A 20,470-nucleotide genomic window follows, 5' to 3' on the forward strand; every position below is an offset into this window, starting at 1 on the left:
GCGCCTCCACATCTCGCCGATTCACAAACACCTCCAGAGCGAGACCGGGCTCTTTAATGAAGCCCCAGCCCCCTGGAGGCGGAAGTCGCTGATCACTCCATAACGCGGCGGGCCCCAGTCCTCCTCGACCATCTGCCTGACCCGGGCTTTGGCCTCCAGATCTTTCTCCCGCTCTGCCTGGCGTCAGAGCTCTTTCTTGCGGGCCCACTCCTCCTCCTGCTGGCGCAGCTGCCGGCGGTATTCCCGCTGGTGGATGACCTCGAGGCTTTCCCCCTCCTCCTGGGCCTCCCCTGGGAACCCGATCAGATTGGTGGCGGTGGCACGGGTCCACTTGAAGGTTACCCATTCCCCTTGGACATTTACAGGCTGCTTGGTGGGCCGCAGGGGGACGTCAGCAGTCTGCAGGGTCTCCCAGGGCCTCTCGCACTCTATGCGGCTACACACCCGTCCGGGTGGTCGTGGTGGGGGCGAGTCCACATCCACCAGCAGGGGCGCTTTGGTCGCCACGGCAGGGTCGGCGCTGTTACCTGCTCCGGTAGCATCTCCGGCGCCGGATTCCTCCGCTGCAGGCTATGATGTCGGCGCCTGATGATGACGCGGTCCCTCATTAGCAATGGCTGCGCGCTGGCACAGACTCCGGAGCTGCCGGCAGAGTTCCTCTACTTCCGCTCCGAGGATTTCCTGGTCCGCGCAGCCTGGTAGGAGCTCCCATTGGCTGGGACTGGTGTGGGTCTTCTCCCCCTCTCCTGGGTGGCCTCCGCTCGCCATGCTGCCAATCAGATTCTGCCTCGTGGCATCCGGCGGTTCCGACTCCTCCTCACCCGAAGGGCGGTCTCTCCTTCCTCCACCATCCCACACTAGGAGACGGACCTTTCTCATTGATGGACATATCTCCCGGACGTAGTAGTATCTGTGAGGGGCCGGTTCTACCTTCGCGCCATTCTTCCAGGCTACGCCCACGATGACACGCCCCGCTCTTCCTGCGCGCAACATAGTACTGTAATGGCGGTGATTTTGGCGGGAACTTCTGGCAATACACAGTCTTTTCAATAAAGCACAGTCCGAGCACTATAAATCACAGTTCCAAGATAAATCACAGTTCCAAGGCACACATGACCTGATTCTTCAGGCTTAAGTAGATCCTGTTCGTGACGCCAAGTTTGCAGCGCCCCCACCGCCGCAGGGCCGAGGGGTACCCGGTACCCGGCGGCTAGACCCGGACCGTGGCCCTGCCGTGGGGCGCTCAGTGAAAGAACAGCAGAGTTCGGTGTGTGGAGGTGTAGTGGTGCGGTGCAGTGCCGGTCGCAGGGAAATAACGAGGACACCAGGTTGCAGTCTCTTTACCTCTTTACTGAAGATCTCTGAGTCCTCAGTCCGGAATACGGTTCACCAGGCTGCGCAAGTCCGGCCGGTCCAATGGCACCTCCAGAGTTCTCCTTGCAGGTGGAAATCTGTGCCTACCTGCTAGCGCTGTGTGTTGCGGTCCTTCCCTGCTGTGCTTACGGAAAGTCCCCACAACTGTTGTGTCTGTTTCTTAAGTTCCCTCACAACTCGATTAGATGATGTTCTGCTAATCCTCCGTCCCTCCCTGATGTTGCGGTTAGGACGGCACCCGTATGACGGGTAGGCTCGGAGCTCTTCCGGGACCCTAGAGTCGCCTCTCCCCACAAGTTGCCCCCCAAGACTGCATAGGTGATTTAGATGAGACAGCCCGCCTTAGACTGACTGTCCTGCCGTTGGTTTGAAGTATTGCCTGAAGCTGAATATAGTAATACTTCCTCGGCGTTCCGGCCGCCGGTTGTGCACCTCAGTAGGATGTTGCCTCGGTCTTACAGCACGACTCCTACTGGTATTCTCCTTCTTGCTTTGATCTCGTTTCTCACTCAGCACAATATATCTCGCTTCTGATCCTTTCTTAGGGCACCGCCGCTATACTGTGCAGGCACGGTCCCGTAGCCTTCTCTCTCGTTGCCAAGCCTCTGTCAGGGTCCCAAACCTGACAGAGACCCTTCTGGTCTCTCCCCGCAACACCCTCTGCCACAAGGTGTTGCCTGTTCGATTCCCAGTAGCATTCTCCCTAACTTCCTGCCTGACCCCCAGTTTTACCAGTATGTGAGGAGTGGCCTAGTGAATAGAACCCTTAGCTCCCCCTGGAGGCCCGACTATGAAATGTATTGGTGTCTGTGATACCTGGTCAGATGAACTCCTTCAGTGCCATCAGACATACCATAGCTCCCCTTAGTGGCGGAGCCACAGTACTGCAACGACCAGGACTCTGGGGCGCTGCACACCCGTACCTGATCCTTTATCTCCTGTGTGTTTGGATTCCTTAGTATTGACTTTAGCTTGGCTCTGACCTGATTCTGTCTCTCCCTTCTGGTATCTCTGCTACTGACCGGTACTGACCTTTTGCTTGTGTGGCACCCCTGAGGGTCCAGTCACCTCAGAGGTACTGTGTTGCTCTCAGGTAAGGAGGGGATACTGCCCAGTACTCACACACTAGCACCCAACACTAGATCTCTCCAGGCCAGGGAGGGACTAGGTAGAAGATGTGGGTGGAGAGTGTCAGTAGTGAAGAGTTGTCATGGAAACAAGTGGGAGGAGTTGGTTAGTCACGGAGGGAGTTGGAGCTGGGGACTTGAGGAGGAGCTCGTCCCAGCACCAGGGGACAGAGAGAGAGAAAAAGGAAGATAGAGAGGAAGAAGGGGTCCGGGTACTGAGGAGTCCACCCATGGGGCCCAAATCCATGCCGACCGTAGTTGGGTGGAGGGACCAGGATGCAGTAGGGGACCAGCCCTAGACTAGTGGAGAAATGGAGGACTAAGCTAGCAAATTGGAGACTGTAGTAACTGTACATGCCACATCCACACACATTCACTGAAAAGGCAGCCATATAGGACCAAGGGGACCAAGAGGACATCACCCGACAGGATCTGAGACTGCTGGCTCGGGACACTGTGTGTGAAGGCACAGGGCAGGAGAGGTGGGAGCCAGCGCAGTGAGACAGCCAGGGAAGGAACATAAGAAGGTGGGTCCTGGCAAAGTGTACCCCAAATTACCTGAGAGCTGACTGGTTCACAGACCCGGAGGATACAGCACCCGGCTGGGGATTGCATATAAGAACTGTGAGTAAAGTGTGGAAACTGCACCCTGCTGTGTCCTCTGAATTATTACTGCATCACCTGCCCTGCATTACAACATTCACCATCATTGACTTTACTTCCTTAACTGCCCTGGGGCCTAGCTCTACCTGTGGAGAGCTGTAACATCATAGCTGCATCACCAACCACCCCAGTGGACCTGAATCGCAGCATCGGCCATTTCCTTATTGCCGAATACCACATGTGGCATCACAAACTAATCCCCTATAAACTTTAGTCCCCTTTAATTAACTTTCATTGGATGCCCAGGGCCATGGACCGGGTCACTGCTGCCGTGACCACTCCCTTAAGAACCATCGGACCCAGCCCGAATAAACCATGGCCCTGGCAGGCATTACATTTGCATCTGACTCTGTTCCTTGAATTTCCCTTTGATACTCCATTATCTTCTGGTATTGACTTGGCTCTCTGACTACTCTGCTGCCACCTGGTGGTAGCCATGCTGTATTACTGTGGGTCTGCTTCATAGCAGGATATTCAGCTCACTCTCTTCTCTGTTGCCATCTAGTGGGGTTTGTGTTACTCTGCATTAACCCTCAGTACTACAGCATGACACTCCCAGTGAGCTTAATCTTCTTTTGATGTCCAGAAACATACATTTTTCCAGCGGACAGCTGCTGAAAAATCCAGGAAAAAGGAGACCTTTTGCCCCCCAAGCCAAATGTCCTGCATCTCCCATGCCTTTCTCAATATTATGTCCCAATCCTTAAAAGGCAGAATTTGATTAAAACAAGCCAAAGAGGTCTGTCCACTGGTCATGCTCTGGTGGGAACCCTATGTGTTCTCTCCACTGCAAATAAATATGTAAGGAGTAGGACTTCTTTACCAAAAGTGTTCAGAAGTTATTTCTCAAATAGCGTTCTACTTTCTCCGAGACTTCCACAAGTTTAATATTGTTAAGTCTCTGGCCAAGATCAAGATCCTCAGTTCTGAACAATATCTCCACCATTGCTTGAGTATGATTTTGTACGTCTCTTCGAACTGGAGGGAGTGCATCCTCCAACTGACTTACCCTATCTTCAATGGCTGTGGTGCGTTCCGCTCCCCTTTGTACATCCAGTGGTACTATGGAAACTGTTTACTGAATGTATCCAACTTGGCCTGTCAGAGTATTCAGGGTTGAATAACATTTGCCTACTGCTTTGTAGACATTCAACATAGAATGAGAGTTAACAGGTGAAGACTTCTCATTTGTGCTCCTTGTACAATCACCTTTCAAAGTTCTTCCAAGCCCATGGGAACTCCTGAAGAAGGAACCAATTCACCCTCCTTCTCTTCATCAGATTTCCCAGGTAGAGCCAAGTAGCGAGATCCTGTGGGCAGTCACCTCCCATCTCAGATCACTTTGTCTCCATCCAACGGATGGGTTTGCATCTTCCTGGGTTTCTGATTGAAACCCTTCCTCTTCCATGCAAGCACACTTGCTATGTGTCATAGTTCAAGGCTCCCATTAAGATCATCAGCAACCAGGAGCAGCGTCCTGTCCTCAAATATATACTGGTTCTATGAAATATTATTGTCAAGACTTACAGAGATGGGTTGGCAGCAGTTTGGAGGAACACTCAACTCACCCTCCCTGGTGTCTTCAAATAGGCTTCCCTTTCATCCTGATTTTAGCCTCTCTAGTGGACCTTTAGACTCCCTGCTGTCTCCTCCACTCACAGACTGTACCAGTAACTTTTTTCTTCTCGTAGTGGTGGAGGCAAGGCAGTGCTAGGACTCAGTGACACACTCACTATTCAGTCACATGACAGCAGGAGATCTGATTCCACCACTAGACAAGTGACACCTGCAACCGCTGGAGCCAATGGACACTGGATTGCTGGGGTAACCCCTGAGGCTCTTCCCACCTCTGTATCTTCCTCCTGGCTCCATTTGTCACTGCTCCCATCCGGACCTTTGCGCCAAGATTGGCACCATCTTCTCTTTCACAATCAGCTGCCAGAGGAACTCCGTGCACACCAGGTCTTCTCTTCGTCCGGAGTGTCTTTGGCCCCGAAAAATTGATTATTAGGAAGGATTTTATAGATCTTTTTCCATGCGTCCGCTCAGCTCAGTTTCAGAGCCATGACTTTGCAGTACTCTTTTCAATGTGCAGTGACCGTCGCTCTAATGAGAAGGGATAAGTCAACAAAAGAGTGCACTGTCAATATTTGACCGCTCTTTGCCTTCAAAACATCATCAAAGCATCAATTCTTCTAGGCACACTTGTACATAATTTTTGAAAGCATTTGGAAGGAAAGTTGTTCCAAATATCTTGGAGAATCAACTCTCAGGAAACTTTTATCCAGAAGAATTGTTTAGTGGAAATCCTTTGCGCTGCTAAACCATTAAAGAGACGTCAGTCCATGTGTGGCTTATTAATAAATTATGGTTTTATTCTACGCATTTTGAAATTACAAGAACTTCTTCCTCAGGAAAAAGGACCACATGTGCGCCCGATTGCTTGGTCATCACTTCTAATCAGAGCTAGCAAGGGAGCACACTGTCATTGTGCATTAAAAAGAATATTGCACAGTCATGACATATGTCAGAATTGATAAGTATGCTCAGTAGAGCCCTCTAGAGTGAAAGACCTGAGCATTTCACCATGTTTGGTGGTGATCAGAAGATACAGCAAGGACTGGACAGGTGACAGCGAGGAGCGGAAGTGCTGGAGAGGTGAGCGGTGAGATGAACATAATGAGTTCCTTTTATTTTTTACATCTTCTTATATTTATGGTCTGGAGTCTGGGGAATCACAGAGAATAACTTCTCTACAAATTGAATTTCCTGAGAAAATCTGGGCAAACAGGCAAATCTGAATTTTGCCTGATCCAATCTTCTCTAGCAGGCACATAAGGGGCATTACTTATTTCTGGGGGGTATTTGATGAATTGTTCATTTTTGGGGACACTTGGTTATTCTAACATCTTTGGGGGCACTAGTCAGGCATTATTACTTTAGAAGTGGCATTTGGGATATTATTACTTTATACGGCAGCAGTGTAGGAATTTGTACAGTAGATATGGCAGAACACAGTAATGAGCATTATAACTATTTGAGCATCTAAGATGAGCACTTTTGTACTTGGCAATATTATTTTAAATGTGCTGTTTTTCACTATTAAGGGGTAGGAGCAGAATATGGAGTTTGTGTAGGCTGGTTAAAGAAGAATTTTATCATAAGTCTGTAGACAGTGTTGTGCACACCTCCAAATATACATATTCACACACCAATTCCCATGTAGATATTATAAGGGAAAAAGAGGCATAAGCAAGAAATTTCAATAGAATAAAAAACTTTTCTTTAATACAAAAAATTAATAAAATACAATACCACAAAACAAGGAAATCCTCTATAAAAACAACTGGGGACTACATCCACAATGTCGTGAAATCTAGCAGCAAAAATAAATATAATGGAATAGTACGACTAGCAACATAGCACGCAATATGTGAAAAAACCTAAAGCCTCACAATGCCTAGCAAAAAAGCGTGTACACTCGGTAATAAATGGATATAAAAAATACATCTAAATATCCTGGAACACATGTTCCTACCATCTTATACACAGCCCAAAAAACAAGGGTAGTCCCTTACTCATCTAGTGGCATGCTGGGCTAAAAAAAGGTATTTAAATACTAGTAAAGTGCCAAAAAACCGCCAATGCTGATAACATACGGTATATTTGCAAAGATGCAGATTCTTGCTGGAAAAAGTAAACTTGCATGAATGTAAATTGGAGTGTCCCACAGCGACCCCGACAGCGCCGTTTCGCCTGACTGGCTTCCTCACATAAGGGGCATTGGCGGTTTTTTGGCACTTTACTAGTATTTAAATACCTTTTTTTAGCCCAGCATGCCACTAGATGAGTAAGGGACTACCCTTGTTTTTTGGGCTGTGTATAAGATGGTAGGAACATGTGTTCCAGGATATTTAGATGTATTTTTTATATCCATTTATTACTGAGTATACACGCTTTTTTGCTAGGCATTGTGAGGCTTTAGGTTTTTTCACATATTGCGTGCTATGTTGCTAGTCGTACTATTCCATTATATTTATTTTTGCTGCTAGATTTCACGACATTGTGGATGTAGTCCCCAGTTGTTTTTATAGAGGATTTCCCTGTTTTGTGGTATTGTATTTTATTAATTTTTTGTATTAAAGAAAAGTTTTTTATTCTATTGAAATTTCTTGCTTATGCCTCTTTTTCCCTTATAATATCTACATGGGGATTGGTGTGTGAATAATATGGTTAGAGAAGAAGTCAAATGTATCGCAATCTCAACAGGAGAAACTACTACTGTGGTTCTCCTGGAGAAGAAGTCTGTTCAACTTCGAAATGCATAGAGAATAAACCACTTGATCATTCTTCACCGGTTTCTTGGTATCTAAATCGGCAGTATGAAGTACCACCCGCATTATCCTACCCATTGATTGCAAATTCAACAGGTGAATCATGGCTGGATGAAGTTTTCATTTCAGTGTTAGCCTGTTTGAGAACACAGAAAAAATAAACTCCAATCAGAAAAAACGTCACCTGTCAGTTACTGTATAAAAATGTACTTTCATCTTCTTATAAGGTTTACAGACCTAGTATCTACCATTCTATTGTCACTGTATGTTAGTAACTTTAGCCTTGGTACAAATATTTTTCACTTGGTAAGAAAATTATAATCTCTTGGGACATCTAGTATATTCGCTATAATTATCATATACTAACTGGGATGAAGGTCCACTCAGCTGTGTTTCACTACCACTGTGTTGAGCCCTTTGCTATGCCTATGATGCAGCTATATATTACATGGTCACCCAGACCGCACTTCTTTTCCCAGTTTCCACTGGAACAGAAATGTGTGGCTTCCTGTAGCCTCTTTCACGGATATGAGGACCCAGTTCGTTGTTCGCAAATGATCATTTAAACCCAATGAACACCTACTATATTACATCCATCTTATGTTGTGCATTTACCATTAAATTTGCATATATTTGGGTTGCTCTGTCCTCATAAGTTTTTATTTGAACATACAGTATGTACTGTATACTGTACTGTATACACTATGTAGTATAACTATACTGGTATACACCAAATACATGCACCATGTATGGGGGAACGTAAGACACAGCAATGAATTATGTTAGCACCCTACTCCTTTCCTAGAAATACTCCAAAGTCCTTCCATCTAATGAAAGTATCATAAATGTGGATTCATTTGCTTCTAAACAGACTTGACTTTCTCAACTTCAGGGTTGTCCCTATCAGTTAGAGAGCGTGGGCTATGAGCAGGAGTCTTCAAGTGTCATTGTACAAAGCTCGTCATTTGTCGTTTTCCTCCTTGGATACCCCAGCATCCTCCCTCAGGAGTACAGGCACTCATTAGATGATGTGGCATACAAATATTTCATGCTCTGCTCAGAACCTATTAGGAATGAGAACTTACCATGCTGAATCATAGCAGAGACGAAGGATACAGTGTCCTTCATGTAATGAATTCTTATTTTAGATTATTTTTTATTTTTTTATGTCGGATAATTTGTAACCAATACAGGGTTCTTCATCAGATCCAATTAGTGGAGGACTCATTGCGGGATGGCACAATTCTTTTTTTATGTTTTAACCCCTTAGTGACAGAGCCAATTTGGTACTTAATGACCGAGCCAATTTTTACAATTCTGACCAGTGTCACTTTAAGAGGTTATAACTCTGGAACGCTTTATCGGATCCCACTGATTCTGAGATTGTTTTTTCGTGACATATTGTACTTCAAGTTAGTGGTAACATTTCTTCGATATTACTTGCGATTATTTATGAAAAAAAATGGAAATATGGCGAAAATTTTTAAAATTTTGCAATTTTCAAACTTTGTATTTTTATGCCCTTAAATCAGAGAGATATGTCACAAAAAATAGTTAATAAATAACATTTCCCACATGTCTACTTTACATTAGCACAATTTTGGAAACAATTTTTTTTTTGTTAGGGAGTTATAAGGGTTAAAAGTTGACCAGCAATTTCTCATTTTTACAACACCATTTTTTTTTAGGGACCACATCTCATTTGAAGTCATTTTGAGGGGTCTATATGATAGAAAATAACCAAGTGTGACACCATTCTAAAAACTGCACCCCTCAAGCTGCTCAAAACCACATTCAAGAAGTTTATTAACCCTTTACGTACTTCACAGGAACTGAAACAATGTGGAAGAAAAAAAATGAACATTTAACTTTTTTTTGCAAACATTTTACTTCAGAACCATTTTTTTTAATTTTCACAAGTGTAAAAACAGAAATTTAACCACAAATTTTGTTGTGCAATTTTTCCTGAGTACGCCGATACCCCATATGTGGAGGTAAACCACTGTTTGGGCGCACCGCAGAGCTTGGAAGTGAAGGAGCACCGTTTGACTGTTTCAATGCAGAATTGGCTGGAATTGAGATCAGACGCCATGTCGCGTTTCGGGAGCCCCTAATGTGCCTAAACAGTGGAAACCCCCCACAAATGATACCATTTTGGAAACTAGACCCCTTAAGGAACTTATCTAGATGTGTGGTGAGCACTTTGAACCCCCAAGTGCTTCACAGAAGTTTATAACGTAGAGCCGTGAAAATAAAAAATCGCATTTGTTTTCACAAAAATGATTTTTTCGCCCACAAATTCTTATTTTCACAAGGGTAACAGGAGAAATTAGACCACAAAAGTTGTTGTGCAATTTCTCCTGAGTACGTCAATACCCCATATGTGGGGGTAAACCACTGTTTGGGCGCACCGCAGAGCTTGGAAGTGAAGGAGCACCGTTTGACTTTTTCAATGCAGAATTGGCTGGAATTGAGATCGGATGCCATGTCGCGTTTGGAGAGCCCCTGATGTGCCTAAACAGTGGAAACCCCCCACAAGTGATACCATTTTGGAAACTAGACCCCTTAAGGAACTTATCTAGATATTCGGTGAGCACTTTGAACCCCCAAGTGCTTCACAGAAGTTTATAACGTAAAGCCGTGAAAATAAAAAATCGAATTTTTTCTACAAAAATGATCTTTTTGCCCCCAAATTTTTATTTTCACAAGGGTAACAGGAGAAATTAGACCACAAAAGTTGTTGTGCAATTTCTCCTGAGTATGTCAATACCCCATATGTGGGGGTAAACCACTGTTTGGGCGCACCGTAGAGCTTGGAAGAGAAGGAGTGTCGTTTTACTTTTTCAAAGTAGAATTGGCTGGAATTGAGATCGGACGCCATGTCACGTTTGGAGAGCCGCTGATGTGCCTAAACAGTGGAGACCCCCCACAAATGACACCATTTTGGAAACTAGACCCCTTAAGGAACTTATCTAGATGTGTGGTGAGCACTTTAAACCCCCAGGTGCTTCACAGAAGTTTATAACGTAGAGCCGTGAAAATAAAAAAATCGCATTTTTTCTACAAAAATGATCTTTTTGCCTCCAAATTTTTATTTTACCAAGGGTAACAGGAGAAAATGGACACCAGAAGTTGTTGTACAATTTGTCTTGAGTACGCCGACACCCCGTATGTGGGGGTAAACCACTGTTTGGGTGCATGGCTGAGCTTGGAAGCAAAGGAGCGCCATTTGACTTTTCAATGCAAAATTGACTGGAATTGAGATCGGACGCCATGTCGCGTTTGGAGAGCCCCTGATGTGCCTAAACAGTAGAAACCCCCCAAAAGTGACCCCATTTTGGAAACTAGACCCCCCATGGAACTTATCTAGATGTGTAGTGAGAACTTTGAATGCCCAAGTGCATCACAGAAGTTTATAATGCAGAGTCGTGAAAATAAAAAATATTTTTTTTTTAACAATAAAGATTTTTTAGCCCCCAAGTTTTTATTTTCACAAGGGTAACAAGAGAAATTGGACCCCAAAAGTTGTTGTCCAATTTGTCCTGAGTATGCTGGTACCCCATATGTGGGGATAAACCACTGCTTGGGCGCACGGCAGAGCTCGGAAGGGAAGGAGCGCCATTTTGGAATGCAGACTTTGATAGAATTGTCTGCGGGCGTTATGTTGCGTTTGCAGACCTCTAATGTACCTAAACAGTAGAAACTCCCAACAAGTGACCCCATTTTGGAAAATAGACCCCCCACGGAACTTATCTAGATATGTGGTGAGAACTTTGAATGCTTAAGTGCTTCACAGAAGTTTATAATGCAGAGTAGTGAAAATAAAAAAATATTTTTTTTTCCCACAAAAAAGATTTTTAGCCCCCAAGTTTTTATTTTCACAAGGGTAACAGGAGAAATTGGACCCCAAAAGTTGTTGTCCAATTTATCCCGAGTACGCTGATGCCCCATATGTGGGGGTAAACTACTGTTTGGGCGCACGGCAGAGCTCAGAAGCGAGGGAGCACCATTTGACTTTTTTAGCGCAAAATTGGCTGTCGTGTTTGGAGACCCCCCTGATGTACCTAAACAGTGGAAACCCCCAAATTATAACTCCAACCCTAACTCCAACACACCCCTAACCCTAATCTTAACCCGATCCATAATCCTAATCACAACCCTAACGATAATCACAACCCTAACCCCAAAACAGCCCTAATCTCAACCCTAACCATAACCCTAATCAAAACCCTAAATCCAACACACCCCTAACCCTAATCCCAAACGTAACCCTAATCCCAACCCTAATCCAAACCCTAATCCCAACTCTAACCCTAACTTTAGCCCCAACCCTAACCCTAACTTAAGCCCCAACCCTAACCATAACTTTAGCCCCGTCGTCACAAACAAAGTTCAATGTAACCTTTTTTTTGTACGTCGCGTCCGCCATTTCCGCGCATGCGTGGCCGTAACTCTGCCCCCTCCTCCCCAGGACATAGACTGGGCAGCGGATGCATTGAAAAACTGCATCCGCTGCCCACGTTGTGCACAATTTTCACAACGTGCGTCGGTACGTCGGGCCGACGCATTGCGACCGCCCCGTACCGACGCAAGTGTGATAGAAGCCTAAGGCTACTTTCACACTAGCGTCGTACTCGGCCCATCGCAGTGTGCCGGGCCGACGCACAACGGGTGCAGCGGATGCTGTTTTTTCAACGCATCCGCTGCCCCATTGTGAGGGGAGGCGGGGGCGGAGTTCCGGCCGCGCATGCGCGGTCGGAAATGGCGGACACGTCGCACAAAAAAGTTACATGTAGCTTTCTTTGTGCCGACGGTCCGCCAAAGCACGACGCATCCGTCGCACGACGGATGCGACATGTGGCAATCCGTCGCAATGCGTCGCTAATGCAAGCCAATGGAGAAAAAACGCATCCTGCAAGCACTTTTGCAGGATGCGTTTTTTCTCCGACGCATTGCGACGGAAGCCAAAAAACGCTAGTGTGAAAGTAGCCTAACCCTAACCCTAGCCCTAACCCTAAATTTAGCCCCAACCCTAACCCTAACTCTAGCCCTAACCCTAACCCTAACTCTAACTCTAACCCTAACTCTAACCCTAACTCTAGCCCTAACCCTAACCCTAACCCTAACTCTAACCCTAACCCTAACCCTAATTTTAGCCCCAACTCGTCTTCTCCTGCCGGCCGGCAGATGGCAGCAGATGGCGGGCGCACTGCGCATGCGCCCGCCATAAGGAAAAAGCCGGCTGGCAGGAGAAGACAGAAGAGGACCCAGGGACACCGGGTGAGTATGTTAGGGTCCCCGAATCCCCCTATTTCTCTGTCCTCTGATGTGTGATCACATCAGAGGACAGAGAAATACAGATCGCTTTTTTTTTTTTTTTTCTTGCGGTCGCCGGTAAACTGTTAATTACCGGCGATCGCAAAACAGGGGTCGGTGCAAACCGACCCCGATCATGTTCTTTGGGGTCTCGGCTACCCCCGGCAGCCGAGACCCCAAAGATCTTCCGGGTGCCGGGCGGCGGGCGTACTGCGCGTGCGCCCGCCATTTTTTCCCAGAAAAAAGATGGCGGCGCCCATGGGGACCCACGAGGAGCACCGGGGGAGGTAGGTAAGTATCGGGGGGCTATTGGGGGCCATCGGGGACCCTATTTCTCTGTCCTCCGATGTGCGATCACATCGGAGGACAGAGAAATTAAACGGCACATCGCGTTTTTTTTTTTTGTTGCGACCGCCGGTAAACGGTTAATTACCGGCGATCGCAACTCGGGGGTTGGTAAAAAACCCCCGAATCATGTTCTCTGGGGTCTCGGCTACCCTCGGCAACCGAGACCCCAGAGAAAATCCGACTCTGGGGGGCGCTATTCACTTTTTCCACAGCGCCGTTAATTAACGGCGCTGTGGTTTAAGTACCCTTAGCGGCCGCCGTTAAAAGGCGTATCGGCGGTCGTTAAGGGGTTAAAATAAATTTATATTTTGTCAGCTATTGGAACATAGTATTTAACCCTAACTTCACTAGATATGCACTTACCATTCTGCATATGAAGTGAATCAGAATACTTTAAAGGCAGTTGAGATGAGAATAGTCTTTATTGTGGCATGCCTTATGGGCTGCAGTCAGGGCCAGGCAGCAGCCCATAAAGTCTGCTATATTCAAGAATATAATACCTAGAAGGAGCCCATACAGTCTAGGCTCAACCAGCATTTACCCTAGTATCATAGAGGAGGATGGAGTAGAGCCGTGTGTGTAATGTGTGCGGAGCGGAGCCGTGTGTGTAATGTGTGTGGAGCGGAGCCGTGTGTGTAATGTGTGCGGAGCGGAGCCGTGTGTGTAATGTGTGCTGAGCGGAGCCGTGTGTGTAATGTGCGCGGAGCAGAGCCGTGTGTGTAATGTGTGCAGAGCGGAGCCGTGTGTAATGTGTGCGGAGCAGTGTGTGTAATGTGTGCGGAGCGGAGCTGTGTGTGTAATGTGTGCGGAGCGAAGCCGTGTGTGTAATGTGTGCGGAGCGGAGCCGTGTGTAATGTGTGCCGAGCGGAGCCGTCTGTGTAATGTGTGTGGAGCCGCGTGTGTAATGTGTGCGGAGCGGAGCCATGTGTAATGTGTGCGGAGCGGAGCCATGTGTGTAATGTGTGCGGAGCGGAGCCGTGTGTGTAATGTGTGCTGAGCGGAACCGTGTGTGTAATGTGTGCGGAGCAGAGCCGTGTGTGTAATGTGTGCGGAGCGGAGCCGTGTGTAATGTGTGCTGAGCGGAGCCGTGTGTGTAATGTGCGCGGAGCAGAGCCGTGTGTGTAATGTGTGCAGAGCGGAGCCGTGTGTAATGTGTGCGGAGCAGTGTGTGTAATGTGTGCGGAGCGGAGCTGTGTGTGTAATGTGTGCGGAGCGGAGCCGTGTGTGTAATGTGTGCGGAGCAGAGCCGTGTGTGTAATGTGTGCGGAGCAGAGCCGTGTGTGTAATGTGTGCGGAGCAGAGCCGTGTGTGTAATGTGTGCAGAGCGGAGCCGTGTGTAATGTGTGCGGAGCAGTGTGTGTGTGTGTGTGTGTGTGTGTGCGGAGCAGAGCCGTGTGTGTAATGTGTGCGGAGCGGAGCCGTGTGTGTAATGTGTGCGGAGCGGAGCTGTGTGTGTAATGTGTGCGGAGCGGAGCTGTGTGTAATGTGTGCAGAGCCGTGTGTGTGTGTAATGTGTGCAGAGCGGAGCCGTGTGTAATGTGTGCGGAGCAGTGTGTGTAATGTGTGCGGAGCGGAGCCGTGTGTGTAATGTGTGCGGAGCGGAGCCGTGTGTAATGTGTGCGGAGCGGAGCCGTCTGTGTAAAGTGTGCGGAGCCATGTGTAATGTGTGCGGAGCGGAGCCATGTGTGTAATGTGTGCAGAGCTGAGCCGTCTGTGTAATGTGTGCGGAGCCGTCTGTGTAATGTGTGCGGAGCGGAGCCATGTGTGTAATGTGTGCCGAGCGGAGAGCCGTCTGTGTAATGTGTGCGGAGCCGAGTGTGTAATGTGTGCCGAGCGGAGCCGTCTGTGTAATGTGTGCCGAGCGGAGCCGTCTGTGTAATGTGTGCGGAGCAGAGCCGTGTGTTATAAAGTATTCTAATTTACTGAGATAATGACTTTTGGGATTTCATTGGCTGTAAGCCATTATCATCAACATTAACATAAACACATGAAATAGATCACTCTGTGTGTAATGACTCTGTGTGTGATGTAATTAACGTTCTGATGATATTCTAATTGTGTGAGAAGCACCTGTACATATATACAAATTAAAGCAATTTTTTACAAATAGTGTGTGTATATATATATATATATATATATATATATATATATATATATATATATATATATATATATATATATATATGTAATTCCTGCCTTCTTTCATTTACTTCATACATTGTGCCCACCATGGGGACGTAAAAGAGGGGCATTTCACAATTAAAGGATGGAACTTTCCAAAGACACAAAGATTAATGTTAACGATGTCATGATTTTTAATGATTGATTACTTGGGTCATTGATGATTACCTCTTCAATATTTGTCACAGTTGTTAATAGTAAACTCTGCAACCAATGAGTTAAATGTTCTATGGAGAAAAAAAAGACCCGTGAGGTAATAAATATATCCAGTATTTCCATTCCTATGTCTGAGGATTAGTGATGAGCGAGCCTGTAAATGGTTGTGTAAAAGATTAATAGCTGCGGAATAACAGAACGGATTCTACACGGACAGAACACAGAGGACAAGTGAGAAAAACCCGTCCCACTCTCCTGGATTATTGATACACAAGTGTGAGCAAACCCAAAATATTGCCGGGCAGCAACTATCTGTGCAGAGCCGATGCTGGAAGATTCTATCACAAGATTCCGTGATGACATCACTGGTGATGCTCGGCCATGATGACATCACTGGTGATGCTCGGCCATTGTGACATCACTGGTGATTCTCGGCCATTGTGACATCACAGCCCCTATAAATAGAAGCCGCGCAGGGTTCCGGGTGCCATTTTTGGTTCTATAGTGACGGAGAGCATTTGCAATTTCTCACTATGGCTGAATTACATCTGAACGGTTTTCAGGAACAAGCGCTATCGGAGGTTCTTATCTTCAATCGCCCTAACATTGCGCTTCTACCACCCGATGGCGTCCTCTGCTTCACTCACCGGCTGGTGGTGCAGCTAGTAAAGGATTGCCTGACTAAAAACCGACAAAATCAACTGACGTCAGAGTATCTGACAGATTTATGTCACAACATCAAGACTTTACTACAGCAGGTAAGTGGCGGACGCTCCGCACACAACTTCTCTATACTCAGAGATAATAATGGTGGGACAGAAGCTTCTTCTTTCCTCCAATATAAAACACGACGAGTCCCCAAATCCTGTATGGAGTCAGTGTATCTGCAGAGAGGAGCAGATCACACATACAATGGCCGCCAATCATCTCAGATTTTTCTTTTTTTCTTTTCTTCTTTATAGGCTGAAAAAAGTCTCAATCTGGAGACTTGGCTTATATTACAGAACTGGCCGAAAAAATCCTGCGTGTACTAGAACTTCCGGACTGCTCGTCGGACCGCCAGGTAAGCAGCGTCGGACCGGAGCACCTTGGGCCCACCAGAGAAAATCATTCTTGGGGCCCACTATGTACGGTAGCTATATAGAAATAAATACAAGACCACCAATTGTGGGGTAAAATACACTAATATCAGGGTATAATATAAGGTCGTACACTTCTTAATTATATAGCAGTGGTTGGAGTAGCCCCCTCATATAATATAAAGTAGCCCCCTCATATAATATAATGTAGCCCCCCTCATAGAATATAATATAGCCCCCTCATATAATATAATGCAGCCCCCCACATAGAATATAATGCAGCCCCCCTCATATAATATAATGTAGCCCCCCACAGAATATCATCTAGCCCCACAGTCCTACACTCTTATGGCCACTAGGACTCACTCTCTGATATATATAAACAAACACAATTCTCACCTCTCCTCCTCGTTCCCCGCTGATCCCGGCTCTGCTCCGGTATCAGCAGCTGCACTGCCATCTGCCCGACACACAGCGGGTATGCGATGAAGTCACGTCATCACACACCTTCAGTGTCAGAGGGGAATGATGGGAGATGGAGCGTGGTCTGACGCTCTCTCCTCCATTATTGCTTTTATTTGTGATGCCGATACAGTTGAATGTGGTGCACACTGGGGAGGAGTGCTGGGGCCCCGCGGGTCCCCCTGACTCACGGGCCCCATAGCAGCTGCGTGGGCTGGGGCCCTTGTGGGAGCGGGGGCCCTAGTCTGCCAGCCACGATAGGGGGCAGTGTTAGCCTCAGCCTGCGGCTAACACTGCCCGCTATTAAAGTGAAATGAATCTTCACCGCTCTCCACGCCCATGGGGGTGTGGGGTTGAGAGAAGATTCATTTCTTTTTAGCAGCGGGGACAGGCTTTAGCTGCAGCTGCCTGTCACTCACTGCTGCTCCGCTGCCATCAGGCGGGTGCCCCTGACTCACGGGCCCCATAGCAGCTGTGTGGTCTGCCGCTTTTAGCGACACGCCACTGGCTGGGGGCCCCTGGAGCAGCAGGGGCCCTAGGCAGCTGCCGGCCCTGTATGCCAGCAGGTGTCAGTGCCTGGGGCCCCCGGAGAATCCTCCAGTTCTCTGGTGGGCCAGTTGGACCCTGCCGGTAAGGAGCCATCACCTTCTAGACTCAGAGTTACAACAGGGGCATCTGTAAATGTTGGTTTCGTCCGTCCTGATTGGAGGATTTGGGGATTTAGTGAAATCTCCCTCAAATTAATTATCTCTATTATATCTATTAGGAAACACCAGAAGGCGACGACGAATATGGGGAGAATGTGACCCCGGAAATCCCTGACCCTACTAGGAGTCAGCCGGAGCCGAGCAGCGATCTGATTGCAGGTGAGCCGATCACACGACCGTCTACAAGGAATGTCCAGATATTACACAGCAGGGAATAATGGCGGATTTACTCTCTACTCCATGGAATGGGACCTGTCAGCACATGATACATATAGGAGTGGTGGGATGACGGTGTAGGACGTTCCCCCCATTATATTCAGATATTACACAGCAGGGAATAATGGCAGATTTACTCTCTACTCCATGGAATGGGGACCTGTCAGCACATGATGCATATAGGAGTGGTGGGATGACGGTGTAGGACGTTCCCCCCATTATATCCAGATATTACACAGCAGGGAATAATGGCAGATTTACTCTCTACTCCATGGAATGGGACCTGTCAGCACATGATGCATATAGGAGTGGTGGGATGACGGTGTAGGATGTTCCCCCCATTATATCCAGATATTACACAGCAGGGAATAATGGCGGATATACTCTCTACTCCATGGAATGGGAACTGTCAGCACATGATGCATATAGGAGTGGTGGGATGACGGTGTAGGACGTTCCCCCCATTATATCCAGATATTACACAGCAGGGAATAATGGCGGATTTACGCTCTACTCCATGTAATGGGACCTGTCAGCACATGATACATATAGGAGTGGTGGGATGACGGTGTAGGACGTTCCCCCCATTATATTCAGATATTACACAGCAGGGAATAATGGCAGATTTACTCTCTACTCCATGGAATGGGACCTGTCAGCACATGATACATATAGGAGTGGTGGGATGACGGTGTAGGATGTTCCCCCCATTATATCCAGATATTACACAGCAGGGAATAATGGCGGATTTACTCTCTACTCCATGGAATGGGACCTGTCAGCACATGATACATATAGGAGTGGTGGGATGACGGTGTAGGACGTTCTCCCCATTATATCCAGATATTACACAGCAGGGAATAACGGCGGATTTACTCTCTACTCCATGGAATGGGACCTGTCAGCACATGATGCATATAGGAGTGGTGGGATGACGGTGTAGGATGTTCCCCCCATTATATCCAGATATTACACAGCAGGGAATAATGGCGGATTTACTCTCTACTCCATGGAATGGGGACCTGTCAGCACATGATACATATAGGAGTGGTGGGATGACGGTGTAGGACGTCCCCCCTAATAAAAAGAATTTCTTTGCTGAAATCCAATGTGCCAGTCAGGAGAAGAGTAACGTAGAAGCCATATGCAAATAAGGATGGAAGTGCACTGGGGCGGGGAAGAAGGAATCTGAGTGCGGTGACACGCACCCAGTGCACTTCCAGGATAATTTGCATATGGCTGCTATGCTTCAGCTCTCTTCCCATCACTCACATGTGCAGTGAGGGTGGGGGCTCCTCATTCATGTGGTGATTGGGGGTCCGCCACCACTTACATTACCTTTATCTGTGGATGCGCTGTACATTCTCATACGATCCCTGACCTCACATGTATGATGGCTGACAATGATCCCTGACCTCACATGTATGATGGCTGACAATGATCCCTGACCTCACATGTATGATGGCTGACAATGATCCCTGACCTCACATGTATGATGGCTGACAATGATCCCTGACCTCACATGTATGATGGCTGACAATGATCCCTGACCTCACATGTACGATGGCTGACAATGATCCTTGACTTCACATGTATGATGGCTGACAATGATCCCTGACCTCACATGTATGATGGCTGACAATGATCCCTGACCTCTGTGTGATAATATTCCTCTGCCGTCCGGCCACAGTGACCGCACAGTAGTATTGTGTCATATGGAGTCCCATCACTTACATTATATTTACTTCTCTTCTCATAGGTTCCATCTTCCGCCGGATGTTATCATCCTGGCGGCGCGGATTATCCAGGGCTGCTCGAGCATTTCCTTGTTGCGCCTCTTGCCCTAAAACCATCTGAAAGGCAGGAAGTCCAGCAGATCCACCATCACTGCTTTTACTGATCACCTGGTATCTGACCCCGGCTGACTCCCTGACTATAATTGTGTCTATTGATTCTGTTATTAATTATAAAAAAAAAAAAATGTCCTTCTATCCTATTAATTACCTGTATAGAAGGACCTTCATTATTAATTACAAAAAATAAAAAAATGTCCTTCTATCCTATTATTAATTACCTGTATAGAAGGACCTTCATTATTAATTACAAAAAAAATTAAAAATTGTCCTTCTATCCTATTAATTACCTGTATAGAAGGACCTTCATTATTAATTACAAAAAATAAAAAATTGTCCTTCTATCCTATTATTAATTACCTGTATAGAAGGACCTTCATTATTAATTACAAAAAAAATAAAAAAATTGTCCTTCTATCCTATTATTAATTACCTGTATAGAAGGACCTTCATTATTAATTACAAAAAAAATGTCCTTCTATCCTATTATTAATTACCTGTATAGAAGGACCTTCATTATTAATTACAAATAAAAAACTGTCCTTCTATCCTATTATTAATTACCTGTATAGAAGGACCTTCATTATTAATTACAAAAAAAATAAAAATTGTCCTTCTATCCTATTATTAATTACCTGTATAGAAGGACCTTCA

The 20,470-nt window shown here is 46.4% G+C and overlaps 1 long non-coding RNA gene across 1 annotated transcript; it reads left to right on the forward strand.

Annotated features, from left to right (window-relative positions):
- The first annotated feature begins 15,340 nt into the window (after positions 1 to 15,340).
- Positions 15,341 to 20,064, forward strand: LOC143780189 (uncharacterized). The gene is made up of 4 exons (XR_013216512.1): positions 15,341 to 16,257; positions 16,462 to 16,562; positions 17,807 to 17,906; positions 19,723 to 20,064. It is a non-coding gene; the product is annotated as an uncharacterized LOC143780189 (long non-coding RNA).
- The last annotated feature ends 406 nt before the right edge of the window (positions 20,065 to 20,470 follow it).

The sequence above is a fragment of the Ranitomeya variabilis genome, chromosome 1, assembly GCF_051348905.1.
Source record: "Ranitomeya variabilis isolate aRanVar5 chromosome 1, aRanVar5.hap1, whole genome shotgun sequence".
In the NCBI taxonomy this organism is placed as follows: Eukaryota; Metazoa; Chordata; class Amphibia; order Anura; family Dendrobatidae; genus Ranitomeya; species Ranitomeya variabilis.